The sequence below is a fragment of the Symphalangus syndactylus genome, chromosome 16 (assembly GCF_028878055.3).
Source record: "Symphalangus syndactylus isolate Jambi chromosome 16, NHGRI_mSymSyn1-v2.1_pri, whole genome shotgun sequence".
NCBI lineage: Eukaryota > Metazoa > Chordata > Mammalia > Primates > Hylobatidae > Symphalangus > Symphalangus syndactylus.
This window is the reverse complement of record NC_072438.2, coordinates 83,047,613-83,065,111: the sequence shown is the minus strand read 5'-3', so window position 1 is coordinate 83,065,111 and position 17,499 is coordinate 83,047,613. Positions and strand designations below refer to the sequence as shown.

The window sequence follows — 17,499 nt, the reverse complement described above, 5'->3', positions numbered from 1 at the left end:
CTTAATTAGTCTGGCTAGCAGTGTATCTATTTTGTTAATCTTTCAAAAAACCAGCTCCTGGATTCATTGATTTTTTGAAGGGTTTTGCATGTCTCTACCTCTTTCAGTTCTGCTCTGATCTTAGTTATTTCTTGTCTTGTGCTATCCTTTGAATGTGTTTGCTCTTGCTTCTCTAGTTCTTTTAATTGTGATGTTAGGGTGTCGATTTTAGATCTTTCCTGCTTTCTCTTGTGGGCATTTAGTGCTATAAATTTCCCTCTACACACTGCTTTAGTTGTCTCAGAGATTCTTGTACATTGTGTCTTTGTTCTCATTGGTTTGACAGTGTGGCAATTCCTCAAGGATCTAGAACCATAAATACCATTTGACCCCGTAATCCTATTGCTGGGCATATACACAAAAGATTATGAATCATTCTACTATAAAGATACATGCACACATATGTTTATTGCAGCACTGTTCACAATAGCAAAGACTTGGAACCAACCAAAATGCCCATCAGTGACTGGATATCCATTAGACTAGATAAAGAAAATGTGGCACATATACACCATGGATTACTACGCAGCTATAAAAAAGAATGAGTTTATGTCCTTTGCAGGGACATGGATGAAGCTGGAAACCATCATTTTCAGTAAACTAATATAGGAACAGAAAACCAAACACAACATGTTCTCATTCATAAGTGGGAGTTGGGCAATGAGAACACATGGACACAGGGAGGGGAACATCACACAATGGGGCTTGTCAGGGGCTAGGGGGCTGGGGGAGGGATAGCATTAGGAGAAATACCTAATGTAGATGATGGATTGATGGGTGCAGCAAACCACCATGGCACGTGTATACTTGTGTAACAAACGTGCACATTCTGCACATGTATCCCAAACGTTAAAGTATAATAAAAAAAATTATTAGAACTCATATCATGAGCCAAAAAATCACATTTAAAAGAATATAGGCCGAACGTGGTGATTCATGCCTGTAATTCCAGCACTTTGGGAGGCTGAGGTGGGCAGATCACCTGAGGTCAGGAGTTCAGGACCAGCCTAGCCAACATGATGAAACCCCATCTCTACTAAAAATACAAAAATTAGCCCAGCATGGTAGGGCATGTGTGTATACCAGCTACTCAGAAGCCTGAGGAAGGAGAATCGCTTGAAGCCAGGAGGCAGAGGTTGCAGTGAGCCAAGATTGCGCCACTGCACTCGAGCTTTGGTGACAAAGGGAGAATCTGTCTCAAAAAAAAAAAAAAAAGAATATAAATAAAGATAAGATTGGTATCTTTAAATAATAATTGTTTAGTTACACAAATCTACTAGTTTGCGCTATAACATTTTTCACACTAACTTTGAAATTGAAAAATATTATGAATATGCATGATAAAAATGTGAGCCCCGTGTAGGCAAGCATACATAATTTAGTAGAAGGCAATAGTTTAAAAAATATTATAATGTTATATTTGAAATTAAATTGTCCTTTTTAATGCAAATAAAAATATAATATTCTACTTAAACTTGCATCAAACAGAGAATTACATTCAACTACCTGTGCCCAATTCTATATAAGTGAAGGCAACCAAAATATTATTCATCATACTATTTAAAAATATATAATAAACGGCTCTGAAAGAAAACAACAATTTTCTAAAAAACCTGCTTTTTATATGATTGACACAAATGATATTTTTCCTAAAGAATATTTTGTCCTGATAACATGATGCGAGAAAAAAAAAAGATGCTTCAAAATAGAAAGCTAGTTTATATTTGTCAGAGATTCAATACTTAGGAAAGCAATTATTTGGCTATTTTCTTTTTTTTTTTTTTTTTTTTTTTTTTTTTTGAGACGGAGTCTTGCTCTGTCGCCCAGGCTGGAGTGCAGTGGCGCAGTCTCGGCTCACTGCAAGCTCCGCCTCCCGGGTTCACGCCATTCTCCTGCCTCAGCCTCTCCGAGTAGCTGGGACTACAGGCGCCCGCCACTACCCCCGGCTAATTTTTTTTTGTATTTTTAGTAGAGACGGGGTTTCACCGTGGTCTCGATCTCCTGACCTCGTGATCCACCCGCCTCGGCCTCCCAAAGTGCTGGGATTACAAGCGTGAGCCACCGCGCCTGGCCTTATTTGGCTATTTTCTACACGCAAATAATTCTGAGAAATATACCATATATTATCAGTTTGAATTTATTATTTTGTTTCTCATTAAGTTTTATACACTCTATGAAAGAGAATTACTTCTGAAAATTTTAGAAAAGATTTACCTACATATCTCCCTCAATACCATTTCTCAGGTAGGATGAAAGTAGTCCTATAATGAATCCTTAAATAAAAAACTAGTAAATTTCAGAAAAATATTAAGAACTCCACAAAATTATTTAGAAATAAATAATAAAAATAAATACATATAAACACAATAAAAATGAATGAATATAATTAATTTTATTAAAATCCACAAAGTACAATTTCTTTCAACTTAAAATTACAAAATATTTACTGAATACATATTGACCAAATTAAGCATTAAAGTAACAATTCCATCTGCCATATACACGTCGTGGTGGTGACTGCTCATTTATTTTAATTTTAGATTTATAAATAATTAGATTTAATGGTAGCCTTTCTTAAATGAACTTGTTTGATGTAATGCAGTAAAATATTTGGGTAAATGTTTGCCAAATATTAGCACACTTTATTAGTGGCAATAGTGGGATTATTTGCCTGTATTACTAAAATTGTTAAAAAGAATATATATATAAGGTTGTATTTAAAGCCAAATAATAAGACTTTAGGTAAAAATATTAGCATGCAGTTAAAATACTGGAATGACTTATCCACATCCATCTTACAAAGTGAAAAATTAACCATAGCATAGGTTTAATAAGTAATCATCTGGCTGTTAAACAGAGTCTACCTTTAAAACTGAATGTACGATTTATTCTTTCCTTTTAGTTTAACATGAACTCCAGAAAAGCATCTTAGAGATCATATCCTGACTTAGCCCTTGAAGTGGTCAAGAATCAAAGGCAATTATCAACACTTCCATGGCGCTCATTGCATGTCACACACTGTCCCAAGTGCATTACTGAATGTTCACTGATTCACTGACTTAATCCTCACAATGACCCAATGGTGAAGGCATTGTTATTTTCCATATTAGACATTTGAAAAAACAGGCCTGGAGGGGCTCAGTAAATTCCCTAAAATCATACAACTTGAAAAAAGTAAACTAACCTTTAAGCCCAGAATTATTATTATTTATTTATTTATTTATTTTTGAGACAGTCTTGCTGTGTTACTCAGGCTGGAGTGCAGTGGCAGAATCTTGGCTCGCTGCTACCTCTGTCTCCCAGGTTCAATGATTCTCCTGCCTCAGACTCCTGAATAACTGGGACTATAGGCATGTGCCACCATGCCTGGCTACTTATATTTTTAGTAGACATGGGGTTTCACCATGTTGGCCCAGATGGTCTTGAACATCTGACCTCAAGTGATCCACTCACCTCGACCTCCCAAAGTGCTGGAATCAGTTCTCTTTAATTGCTACCCAAAACAAATACAGCAGCATCCTGAGTGCTGCTTTAGAAAACACTCAAAGCAATAGTACAGTATTCACCTTCATTGATGATGCTAACAGATTGCTTCATCAAGGTATTTTATTATGCATAATAACCAACATGAGAAAATTTCTCTACTGAACTGTCTTATAAGCTAATGGAGAGGGCACTGACTTTTTTCTAGATTAACCAAATGAGCCTTTACTGACTTGGGAACAACTGTCAAAAGAGAGAAAGAAGTTTAGCACCGCTCTTCTATTATCTTAAACAATTAGAATACAAAAGGAAATGTTAGACACATCTACACATCAAAAATTATTTTAAATAAATTAAATTTAGGACTGAATGCTTAGGTCAGTCCTTTTCAAGCTGTAACATAACAGCTAAGAACATTCCAAAAGGAAATGCACAAGCAATAAATGTTCTGAATTTATTGTTGTAAATTATTCTTCATTTAAACCTCATTCTAAATTTATATTTATGTAATATAATGTACATTGCATTTGGTCCAATATGCATCTTTTTTCTTTCTTTCTTTTTTTTTTTTTGAGACAGAGTCCTGCTCTGTCACCCAGGCCAAAGTACACCAATATGCTTCTTATAGAAATAAAAATAATTACGTCTTTGATCAAATACTTTTTGACTATCAATGTTTTGGACCATTTTTCAACAAATTAATATTAGTTTTTTATGATTTTTTTATTTATGAATTTTTTCACTAGGATATCATTGAATCAGGTTATAAATTTCATGGAGAAGTATTTTATAAAATATCCATACAATTACCACAGAAAAATATTATTCCCAGTAACTTAACACTAATAAAAATAAAACTATAAGCCACTGTACTATGCTTTTTATTAAATTAAATAAATTTATTATAAATGATTTTATGACTCTCATAAACTCTGCATTTCAAGAATTAACAGTTTTGGGAAACTGTAGGTCTTCACTGGGTATGCATTAATTATGCACATCCCCATTTATTTACCATTATCTTGTATCATAGGAATCCCAAAGAATCAACATTCCACTCTGGTCCACAAAGTAGAAAAAAAATTTGCTTGAGTCACATTGGGTATTGACAAACATCACATTTTGCTAGTAAGCAATCAACCTTCAGAAATTGTAATCAGTTGTTTAATATCCTCCTTAGCTGAAAAGTCACTTTGGCCGTTCAAAGATGCCTTTCAAACATTTAAATCATATTGGTTAATCTGAGTACCAGGCACTGTGTTGAGGCCATACACTAAACAAGACACTAAATGTTCCTTTTTCAACAAGACCTAGACATTCTATTCCTAAATATCTTTAGATATAAATGTACCAACCTTATAGTTTCCCCGTATCTGCCACAACTAGCATGGAGCTAGCCCCAAATAAGCACTGAATAAATGTTGTCTGGACACTCATTTTTCTTCACAATTTGACACCATGGTGCTCGGGGGAACAACTGCTACTTAACAGTAAGTTTAGTGTTCAGCACACAGATATATATGATCAATAAATATTTACAATGAACTAAAAGCATGTTTTAAGAATGCATATGATTTATTTGTGTTGCTTCTTATGTTGCATTGTAATTTGTTATATTTTATACTCCAGAACAATTATCTATTAATAGAATGATATATTTACAATTTAAGCATATCTTTAATGTGTTATTATGAAAATCTGCTATCAGTTAAAATTTTCTCTAAAGTCTTAGCAAACACATTGCACATCAAATGGCGGTGACAAATCATCTCTGGGCTCTGTAAATGGAAAACACCATGGTTGAAAGTTAGCTATTTGATTTAAGATGCAGCATAAAAGCCTGATGACATTTTCCCTGTTTTATACACAGACAAACTGAAGAGCAAAAGATGAATTGACTTTATCAAGAAAAATTGGCAAATAAAATGGCTCGTCATTGCGATTTATCTTGGTTCTTGTTTCTTGCTCTCAATCAGGGGCTGCTTTGGAAGCCAAGTGTTAGCTTCTTTGTGGAATGATGTATGTCAACAACCCCAATTTCTGTTATTATGATTAGAAGTACACTTTATCTCATTTTAAAATTGCTGTATGATTTTGTGTGTTTACAGATAATGTATTTGACTGAGTTTTTTTTAAATTATAAGTTTTGTTGTTGGACTTTTCAGATACCTATAGGTGACATGGTGCTTAGCTGAAGGCCTTGCTTCTTTTGCTTCGCAGAAGGTTTACAGATATGTGACCTTACCAATTAAACACCGATTCTCAGTTTTCAACAGAACTTATATAAAATGAAGACACTGAACATGCTCAGCTTACTGCATTGGGCTGCTGTGTGAAACAATTGAGATAGTGCCTTTGAAAATATGTTTACAAGATATGAAATTCCCTACAAAGTATAGGACCACATATAATAGAAATATTATTCTTATATGTTTATATAATTAAGTTTGATATACATTAACTTAATCACTGGGAGTAATTTTCTCATGCAACAGTTGTGTATTTTTTGGTCTTTGTGATTAATTTTCCTGAACTGTTAAAATAACAGTTTATTGACCCAGCAACCCCTACGATGCTTTCTCTCTTCTTGCAGGTTTATGACTGCCCAGCTTTCATCAGAGTGTTAGGGAAACTTATTGATATATTTTTAAAAATTTTTGAATTAATTTTTCCATTTTTTCTACTTATAACAAGTTTTAAAAAATGGCTCTCGTGAGAATCTTTGTTCATTAAAAAATGAGGAAGTAACGTATCTTATAAAATATTGGGGGAATGTCATTTGTGAGGTCTCTCATTTAAAGGGTTTATGTTAATTAGATACAATTGATTTGGCTTAAAACGTTAAAAGCAATATCAAGACTAATATTCTAAATAATTTATGTAATATAAAAATAGATTTCCCATAATTTCCTGAGAATACAGTAGTTTAGACACTTATAATTTTATTAAATAAAAAGGTGAAGGATATTAGAAATTCATTAAATATTATAACACGGCTTTACTTCAACTTATAATGAGGGTATTCCCCAATAAACCCATTTTAAGTGGAAAGCATCTAAGTTGAAAATGCATTTAATACACCTAACCTACAGAACATTGTAGCTTACTCTAACTTACTGTAAACATGCCCAGAACACTTACATTTGCCTACGTTTGGGGAAAATCATCAAAGGCAAAGCCTATTTTATAATAAAGTGATGACTATTTCATGTAATTTATTAAATGCTGTACTGAAGGGGAAAAATAAAATATTTGGGTATCAAAGAACGATTTTTACTTAATGTGTTTCCCTTTTGCACTGTCATAAAGTCAAAAAATCCTAAATCCAACCATCGTAGGTTGGGGACCATCTGTATTTCCTGAATCTTTAAAAAGAGCCTATTTAATAACATAAAGGCAATCCTCACAGAGTTTAACATAAATTTATATTTTGCTAAATATATGAAATAACTACAAAAGATTCATGCAAGGCAACTTTAAGGTGGAACTATTTTTATTGATGACATTTTCAAATTAGAGATATGTATTTTTAATAAAAAATGTAAAAAATAGGATGATTACTGATGAAAAACTCGTATTATAAATCAGGCTACGATAGATCAAGTAACAAAACTACATCGACAGAGAATAACTTCAGAAAGGCCAAGCTGGAACATCAACTCTAATTTGGCTTGACTCATGCATCATTATAAATTTCTCTGGCGACCCTGTATCTGAAGCACATGAAGAAAACTTTGAAAATGTAGAGCTCCACTATCCCTGCTTCCACTCTCTCCCACCATCCCCAGTGATTGTGATGCAGTGTCATTTGAGATCTACTGATCTTGATACCAGAAAAATGCTACACTTTAGAATTACCTAATAATCTCAATAAAACATATTTGGGATGCAAATTTCAGTGCATTTATTAATTTATACAAGTTGTTTTATCACTCATACCTTAGCATCTCAACTTCTTTTATGTGAATAAGACTTGACACAAACCCAAAGTAATTATATCTATCTAGAGAAGGTTACTTTCAAAGGACTACCATTAAGGTGGCTGGTGAAATTCAAAGTCTCCAGAGAATATGAGAAAACATTCTTTGATGAAATGTAAGTTTAAAGTATCCAATTTTGTTTTCTTTTCCACAGCATGCCCAGTGAACAAATATAATAATAAATTTTTCATACTTTTCTTTCTTTAAAAGCAACAATAAGAAAAAGTAGGTATATAGACTTAAGCCTGGCAAGTGAGAAAAAGGATAATATTGAAGATGCTCAGCAGAAGTTTTCCAACTGGGGCAAGAAAATATGCCAATATTAATAGTCAAATATGGAATACTATTAAAAATTCTGACACTGTCCAAATAAATTTATTTTTTTACAGTAGGTTATACCAACGTCGGCCCTTAGAAAATGGGCTAAATTTATATTGAGAAGCTCCTCTAGTAACATGTAAATACAGCCAGCCCTCCATATCCATGGGCTCCTCATCCAAAGATTCAACCAACCACTGATAAATATATTTTGGGAAAAAATAAAAAATAAAAAATAATACAAATAAAAAATTCACTATAATAAATGTTTACCTAGTATTTACATTGTATTAGGTATCACCAATAAGCCAGAGATTATTTAACATGTAGGGAAGGACATATGTGGTTTATATGCAAATACTTTGCCATTTTATATCAGTGACTTGAGCGTTGAGTGTATTGGTATCTCTATGGGATCCTGGAAGCAAACCACTGTGGATTCTGAGAGTAGACTGTAGTATTTTAGACCAGTTTTTTAGTTCATTAAAAAAAAGAAGCAATGCTATATCTAACTAAACATCTGAATTCATATTAGATGCTTTCAGGTTATTTTAGACTTCCTCTGATTATTTGGTCTTTTGTTGTATGCACTCATGTGCTGTGTTTTGAGGCATTATTAAAAAGATGCCACAGAAATAGAAGGAAAAATCTCACCACGAAAAACAATTCTCTAACACCATCCATATGTCATAATACATTAGAAACATACCTATTGTGGCCTTTATTGTATGACTCAGATAATCACTGCTAGCTCTCACCCAAATAAAGTTGCTAATGTATTAATACTATCTACTTGTTTCCAGTCTCAAACTAATTACGAATTCAGACTCACAGTGTACTGTAGCAAAGCTACCAGGCCATTAGTTGATTTTAATTAAATGAAAGTCATCCCATGATTATGGACTAATTAATTTTTAACCCAACTATAAATTAAAGAAGGATTGCTCACTAATGATGAACATTCCCATATTTCACCATTATATAGGTCTCTGTATATATTAGGTAGTTCATTCCTAAGGAAAGAAGAAATGAAATGCAGATGTTAGATGCTATTTTGGCAAGATTTTTTTCTATTCTTTTCTGTTGTTATAGTTTGTTCTAGTTTCATGCCAGGGTTTGAGACTTAAGAAAATAAATGATGAGTTTATTTCTAGGGCTTTATTGTGACCCTAATAACATAGCAGCCTTGTCCCTTTCTTTTTGTTTATGTGGTCTACCTTGTATTACAATGTATAAACCCCTCTCCCAATACACACTTTCGAATTGGACTCTACACTAAGTTCTTCCTTCCATTCACTTGGAATGTTTATTGAATAAAATAAGCTAAATTAGAAAAGCTGCCATGAAATTAAAGCAATGCTCTTATCTCTAAAGAATGTGGCTCTTTGAGGCATTGTTCTTTACAGAAAACTTTGTATAAAAGTTTAGTCGTACATGTTGGGTCATGTACAATATTGTGCAGATATTACAAGTGAAAAGACTGAAGACTATACAGAAAAAGGTAAAGACAATGAAATAAAGAACAGAAACAATACTACATCATTGCTTTTGGGTTCAAAATATGGGCTAAAATATAAAAACATCCTCAAAATGCTAAATACAACTTTAGGATAATGGTGACTCCTGAGGAAAGTGGCCAGGAAACTGGCCCATACACATAGGGTTTATGGGAATAGGGTTTGGCTTTATCTATAATTATTTTTTCTTCAAAAGAAAGGAAATCTGAAATAATGGTAATAGCACTATTTTCTGAGAAATGATACTTGGTTGTTATCTCTACAAGTTTTATAACTTTAAGTTTGCAATATGTTTACATTTAACTATTAAAATAAGTATAATAAAGAATACCAAAATATTTTAAATATTTAATATCAAAGATAAAATAGAGTTGGGGAAATATCTGTGACTTGCTTATCCAGTTGTTGATAACCAAATTATCTCCCAATCAAAATTCAGGTGTTTTTGGATAGAGCACATCATTAAAACAATTAGAATATCCAGGCCACATATGGATTATATTTGTTATTCAAATAATCATTAGAAGTATTAGTTTATTGATTGGATTAGTAACTTGGTCACAAATATGATAATGAGAAAATAAAACCAAATTTACTAAAATCATTTTATCACCCTAATTAATTCAGTCTCAGGACTTCATGCTGAAATTTTTTGCCCTTCTAATTCACCTCAACTCTAACACTAAACAGAAGCTTACGAGCTAGTGAATGGGGAAAAAAAGGAAGTTTTCCCTTCTTTTTCCAGTCACATTATTGTTCAGCAGTGTTTTAAAATCTTCCTGATGCTAGGGTTCATTTTTATGTTGGTTGTCATTCAAAAACAAGGAATGAGAATCCTTACGCTTACATAAATAGAAATTTATATAAATATGCCCCACTTGCTCCCAATACAAGACCTTGGTACTTGCTATGCTTTCTATCTGGGATGCCGTTTCTGAGGCTTTTTGCTTAAGTAGCTTCTTCTCAAGCCTGAGGCTATGTGTCACATTCTCAGAAAGGCTTCTTGGTCAGTTTATGCAAAGCATTTTACTTTTTCTAGTCACTCTCTACGGCATTGCCCTCTTTTTTTTTTTTTTTTAATTTGAGACGGAGTCTCACTCTGTCGCCCAGGCTGGAGTGCAATGGCACCATCTCAGCTCACTGCAACCTCCACCTCCCGGGTTCAAGCGAGTCTCCTGCCTCAGCCTCCAGAGTAGCTGGGACTACAGGCGCCTGTCACCATGCCCAGCTAATTTTTGTATTTTTACTAGAGACGGGGTTTCACCATGTTGGCCAGGATGGTCTTGATCTCTTGACCTCATCATCCACCCACCTCGGCCTCCAAAAGTGCTGGGATTACAGGCATGAGCCACTGCGCCCGGCCATTTTTAGAATTTTTAAAAGATTTTATTTTTTAGAGCAGTTTTAGGTTCACAGCAAAATTGAGAGAAAGGTACAGAGATTGCCCATATACCTCTCCCCTTACATATACACAGCCTCGCCCATTATTAATGTCCCTCAGCAGTGGTACAATTGTTACAACTGATAATCCTACATCGACACCCAAATGATCACAACACTTCTTATAATTATCACCCGAAGTCCATAGTTTAGGGTTCATTCTCAGTGTGGTACATTCTATGGGTGTGGGCAGAGATACAATGATGTGTACTGGTCATTGTCATATCATGCAAAGTCTTTTCACTGCCCTAGAAATTTTCTGTGCTCTACCTGTTTATCCTTTGCTACTATTTGTTCCTCAATTAGTGGCAACTACTGATGTTTTTACTGTATCCATAGTTTTGTCTTTTCCCAAAAGCTATATAGTTGAAACACAGATTGGCTTATTTCACTTGGTAATATTCATTTGTGATTCCTTTATGTCTTTTTATGGCTTGATAATTTATTTCTTTTTAGCACTGTATAATATTCCATTGTATAGCTGTATCACTGTTTATTTGTTTACCTATTGGAAGGTGTCTTGGTTGGTTCAAAAATTGGTTAAATTTTTATATTTGTGCTAATAAAGGGTTTTTTTGGTAAGATTATTGTCTGCTTTTGGTTCAGGGTAATGTTTGTGTTATTAAATGATTTGGGGTATACCCATACTCTTTATTTTTAGGGGTATGTTTGTCTCCAACTGGTGACTGCAGATGGAGATTGAATGTGATTCTTACCCAGAGTGGTATTAGGGAAAATAAATTGAAAAAATGAGTGCCGAAGAAATGGGCAAACAATTAACGGGGTGCTATTGCCAAATTATTTGATGTGAAGGAGAGGGAGAAGTAAAGGATTGCACCAAGGTTTTGCAGATGGGTGCCTGAGTCCTTGTTCCATCAAGAGATGCAAACAATTGAGCAGAATGAATAATTTGCAGAGAACAAATGTAAATATTAAACAATAAGCTATAAATTACCTTAACATTGTACTTTTATTTACTCCCAGATAAACTTCTCTAAAATTTAAAATTTAATATTGTAGAAGAGATATAACTAGAACATATAGAAACAAGTAACAATTATGACTCAACAGAAAGTGATTCTTCAATTATTGGGCTACCAGTTAATGCTAATTTCTAATAAAAAAACACCACTCATTGGCTAATGCAATGCTATTTTAGAAATATTTCCTACCATTTTCCTAAAATCTGAGGTGAAAAAAATTAATGAACGTATTCAGCCTGATTCTTCTAGAAGATAAAGGTGTAATAATTTCTTGAGGCTACATAAACATATCCAAAATGAAATTGAGATTTGAAATTAAGGTGCAAATCACTCACCTTACTCATCTAATGTAGCAGATAAAATTTGCCCTTTAAGAAACAATGAGAAGCTACAGACACACTGGCATTTAAGATTTGGAAAATATCTTTATGTTTTGTGCATCAGTGTATTTTTTTTTCTCTGTTGCCACTGAAACAATATTGAAGATCCTGTCAAGACTTGGCTAAAGATTTAATTTCCAAAGAAATGTGATGCTATATCCTTATTTAGGGTGGTGGAGAGTGCTAAACTCCCCCCAAACAAGGAAAAGAGATATGTTAAAATGACACAAGCTAAACACAGGGCAATCAAACAAAAGCTATTACTCACTTCTTATAATTTTGAAGTAACTTCCAAAAGTGATTACATCTGCCCTTCCCATTTTCTAATCTTCATGTCATTTAGTGCATGTTGGTACAACCACAAAGAAATGTACACAAGCTACTGGAGTTATTTACTTATACTTCAGAATTCTTTAATTCTGAAGAGACAGCTATATGATTAAATTCAGATTTTTATTTAATTATAACAAATGTATGAATTATGATAAAATATAACATACTATTTTTATTAATATTATTAAGTTAAAAATTTGAGCTATTGATAGTTATTAAACAATAGTTAAACTATAAAAGAATAAAATATGCTACTTTATTCTTATAATATTTGTGAACAATTTGGAAAATTCAAGCATTGTAAACTGATTTTGTAAATTGCATACTTGTGCCATAAATTTCTTTGAAATATGTTTCCCTCCTAAACAGTAACCTTTTGACATACCACATGCTATCTTGTAAAACACACTTCTAAACAGCTCAGATCTACATTTCTACCCTCTCTTAGAGTTTAGATGCATTATCCTTTATTGTAAGCTAAAGAGAAGCCATTGTGTAACTTGGAGACCTACACCTTTGGTAAGAGTTTTCTTACAAAATAAATTACCACCTAATATATATCTCGTTATTACTAACACTGGGATTTTTAACAAAACTAACACAGGATACCTAATTTGGAAAATACGAGGTTAAAATTCTCACAACTGTTTCTCCATCATTCTTTTGCCTCAACAAGTACTATATTCCATCTTAGATCCCATTATGAATTGGAGGAATTGGCAGCAAAAAGATTCTCAAGGAAAACTACACAATAACTAAAAATTGAGTTGAGATGTAAATATCAGGCAACCATCTGTAGGAAAAGGAAACCTTCTCTGCCACATTAAATGATCCACTCCAAGAGTTTCTCTTCTTGTGTTTCTTTTGCCCAATTAAAAGAGGATTATTCCACTCTACCATGTATCTGGTATTAAAGTTTCTTGATAAATTCAGTTCCATTGAGGGTACCACGGGAGGTAACTGCATGAAACTTTTAATGAGATTGAAGATTAAACATTCACACCTTTGAGATACTCCTTGTGACTGTGTTTTCATTGTAGTAACAACTGAAATGGACTTCACAAGAATACGGTTCTGAGAAACGTTCACAAGAGGAGGAGGTGATGCTATAAATCTGGAGAAGTGATATTTTAAAACAAATCAATCATATTTAACCAAAAAGAAATATCCCCTGCAAGTTCTATCCTAAAGGTGGAGTGCATGTGCAATGAACAGTTCACAGCAGTTTTGGAAATATCTGTCACTCCAGATAATTCAAAATATTTTTAGAATAGCAAATGGTATCATTTCCTATGGTAAACTGGAACTTTGACAAATGAATCTATGATTATTAATTAAATTAATTTTACTTAGTATTTTTACAGAAGTACATATTCCCATGAAAAATTGGCAGAAAGGATTCAATGTATTTTCATATATATGTGTATTGTTATGGTTGAAAACACATTGGAGATAATTTAGTTGCTTGTTTTACAGACGATGAATCAGGAAATGATGTTTACATTTTGCTAATAGGAGGATAACAGAAATAGGGTCATTAGCTCTTAAACATATTTCTTAGTGTTTTTCTCATTATTGAGACTATTAGAAAACATGTACATAAAAAAAAAACTTTAGAATCAGTAGTTGTCAACTTCAGAACAGTTCTTTAAAAATCTATCCTCACATCAAATTTACACTCACAGTCATCTAAAACTTGAGGAAACTAAGATGAGAGTATCATTTTCAAATTTTGCTAATTGCAAAACTTAACTTGTGATCTGATCTGATATTTCTTATATTTTTCTCTGAAAGTAATTCTTTCTCTCTCTTTTGTTTCATTGCTCTTTTCTTTTTCCATTGTGGGGGTTAGTGGGTGGGGCTGCAATACCTTACCTTACTATGCCTACCAACAAAGTTCTCAAATGAATTTTATTTTGCAGGTATTGCCCCTTGAAGGCATTCAAGTCTAGTAGAACGTTTCATTGCGTTTTGAACCAGAATTTTTTTCTGCTGAATAAGGGAAATTTGCTTATGTTGGTACTGGGCCAGTGAAATTGTGCTTAGTAATGGGATGTTTACTTAATATTCCTTGACAAAACATAAGATTGTGATATGTTTCATATATTTTATATTCTGGAGAGGTATATCCAGAATAGAGGAGAGAGGCCGGTACATCAAAGCATAAGCTACTTATATTTGAGACAGTACTACTGCCATTGTGCCTCAGTAAATATCCTTCTAATACACAGTATTTATTGCAAACAGATAAAAAGGAAGAAAAAAATGAAGGGCAACAAGGAAAAGAAGAAAATGTTTAAAATATGACTAAAGATGAAAATACCGTGAGAAAGAAATAATAGTATTAATAAACTCAGTTATTTCAATACTTTCAAGATTATCGATATGCCTATGGAATTTCTGAGATTTGGTGGATGTCTGGGAAATCCTACCATTTACATTGCAGAGCTATTACCGCCTATAAAACCAATTAATTTATCCTAGTTTGAAAATCCTTTTGAAGGTCCTAGTTTTTGAAATGACCATTGATGTTGGGCTGAATTTTTCTTTACGTAATCAGAAATTGTCTTACACATAAACCTTTCCACAAATACTAAAGCATTCTTTAAATTGTAGCAATTCGTATTAAGACAGCTTATGATAACCGGCTATAAGTTTATTAGGCTCCCTTTTTCAGTAGTGGATAAAGTATAATAATGATAATAATAGTGGCAATTATACACATATAGACAGATATACTGCTGTAAATATGGTTCATTCATTTTGAATGCCTCTGTTACCATAATATCTAAGTTCTTCTGTGTGTATGATTATCATATGCCTTGTCTCTTGCATTTAATTTTGAGTGTTTTTAATTTTTTATTGTTTACCAGTTCGGGATGGCACTTATACACAATATAGTTTTTAAACTGATTTAGCTCACTATTGACTACTTGAAAATAATGTGTATAGATTTGCAAATCACTGTTTTGGACTTCTGGTATAAAATAGCTAAATAAAATGTCTAAATACCCTTGTAAAGTCAAGGAATGAAGAAACATTCAAAATTAACAGATAAAAAATATATCTGCCTTTAAAATAGATTTTAAATGACCAGAGAGACCTGCAGAACAAGTACCAATGAACAAGCAAATCCTTTCATTTCTCTTTGGATAATACATGATCATTACATGCGTGTTTTCAAAATGAAGTAGAAATATGAATGACCTTATAATCAGAATCTCACCACGACTTAAGAATTCTTAAGTACTTTTAATACAATAGTTTGGGTTTTTTTTTTTTTTTTGCATCATTAAGGTTGTTAATTTCCTAGAGATTTTATGTACAATTTCTACAGTCAAGTATTCTGAAGGCTAGAGTTCCTTGGGCATTAAAATGGCAAAGCCATACTTATTCATGTAAATCCCTTAGAAAAGGTATTACTTTAATATATATTAACTGTATTAGTCGTTTAACTTGGGATAAAAGAATTAAGTACCTATATTATTGTCTATGATAGATTCAGTATCCGAAACCTATGCAGATTCAGTTTCTCTGTGATGAGAAATTAGATGGAAAATACATTGAAGAAAAATAAATCATTTGTAACATCCACAGAGAGTGTGTAACCACTGACTTTGCACCTCTTTAGGCCCGTCTGGATTGTGGCTTCGGATGCATGTGGGCCAAACCAAGAAGCCTTATATATAACAGATTTCCCAATAACTCTTTGGGTCCTCGGACATCACTGAATGGAAGTAATCTTAAACCCTGAAGAGTTGGCTGGACGCAGTGGCTCACACCTGTAATCCCAGCACTTTGGGAGTCTGAAGGGGGTGGATCACGAGGTCAGGAGATCGAGACCATCTGGGCCAACATGGTGAAATCCCGTCTCTACTAAAAATACAAAAGTAAGCTGGGCATTATGCTGTGCCTGTAGCCCCAGATACTTGGGAGGCTGAGACGGGATAATCGCTCAAACCGAGGAGATGAAGCTTGCAGTGAGCCGAGATTGTGCCACTGCACTCCAGTCTACTGACAGAGCAAGACTCTGCCTCAAAACAAACAAACAAACAAAAAACGCTGAAGAGTTGTTCAGCTCTGTGTTGACAGAATATGGCCATGAGATAGGACCTAAGCATTTTATGTCAAAAAAGAAAATTAAAAAGTAAAAGAACACTAGAACGTAGTTTTCAAAATTTATTTTTCATGCAAGAAGGCTAAGTGTTTGTATAAGATTCAAGGTGGAACAGTAAAAATAGAGCTCAGTCCTGTTTCTGCATACAAGCTCTGTGCGTTTTCTAATGCAAAATTCCCCTGTGTTGATGATAATTTAGGTTGTGATTACAGTGGGAAAAACTACTTTTCATTTTATAGTAAAATTTTGACCTTATAAACATGCCATGTTCACAGATAAAAATAATTGAATATTTCAAAAAAATCTGAAACTTCTTTCTTCTTCTATTCTTTATGTGGAATTAAAAAACAATCTAGGGAATTCAGGAGCAGGATGAGGTACGACAAATTGCTATTGAGTAAAATGGATACTATCCGAGTGACAGTTAAAATAAAAGCCCAGACTTGACCACTGGGCAATATATCCACGTAACTTCACTTGAATCCCTTAAATCTATAAAAATAAATAAAAATATCTAAAAGTTTAGTCTTATTAAAAGCTCAAAACATGAACATAATTTATTTTTCCATGTTGTTTTATATGTATTATATAATGTACATTTATTACATATTGCTAATAACACATATCAGGTATACAGTGTTATATAATATGTACATTTTAACTTGTGCATCAGCATTTGTGTTAAAGGAGTCTCATTTTGGGTATGTTTGGGTTGGGGTGGAATATTTAGATTTTTCAGATGATTGACCTTGAACACAAAAAGTAACTACATTAGATTGTTTATTTGTTTTTATCTTCATGAATTGAGATGGCAATAAAATGTAATACAAAAATCAATGTAAACCTCGTAATGAAATGGCAAGCTTGGTTATTCTTTTAATCATGTCTTTTAAAATAAAAGATATTAGT

General features: G+C 33.2%; 1 long non-coding RNA gene across 1 annotated transcript in view; it reads left to right on the top strand.

Annotated features, from left to right (window-relative positions):
- Positions 1–14,748, top strand: part of LOC129464574 (uncharacterized) — a 28,895-nt gene extending 14,147 nt beyond the window's left edge. Inside the window, exons 2-3 of the long non-coding RNA XR_008651638.1 lie at positions 13,514–13,573; positions 14,721–14,748. This is a non-coding gene — a long non-coding RNA (uncharacterized lncRNA). The remainder of the gene's footprint in view (positions 1–13,513; positions 13,574–14,720) is intronic.
- Positions 14,749–17,499: the final 2,751 nt, after the last annotated feature.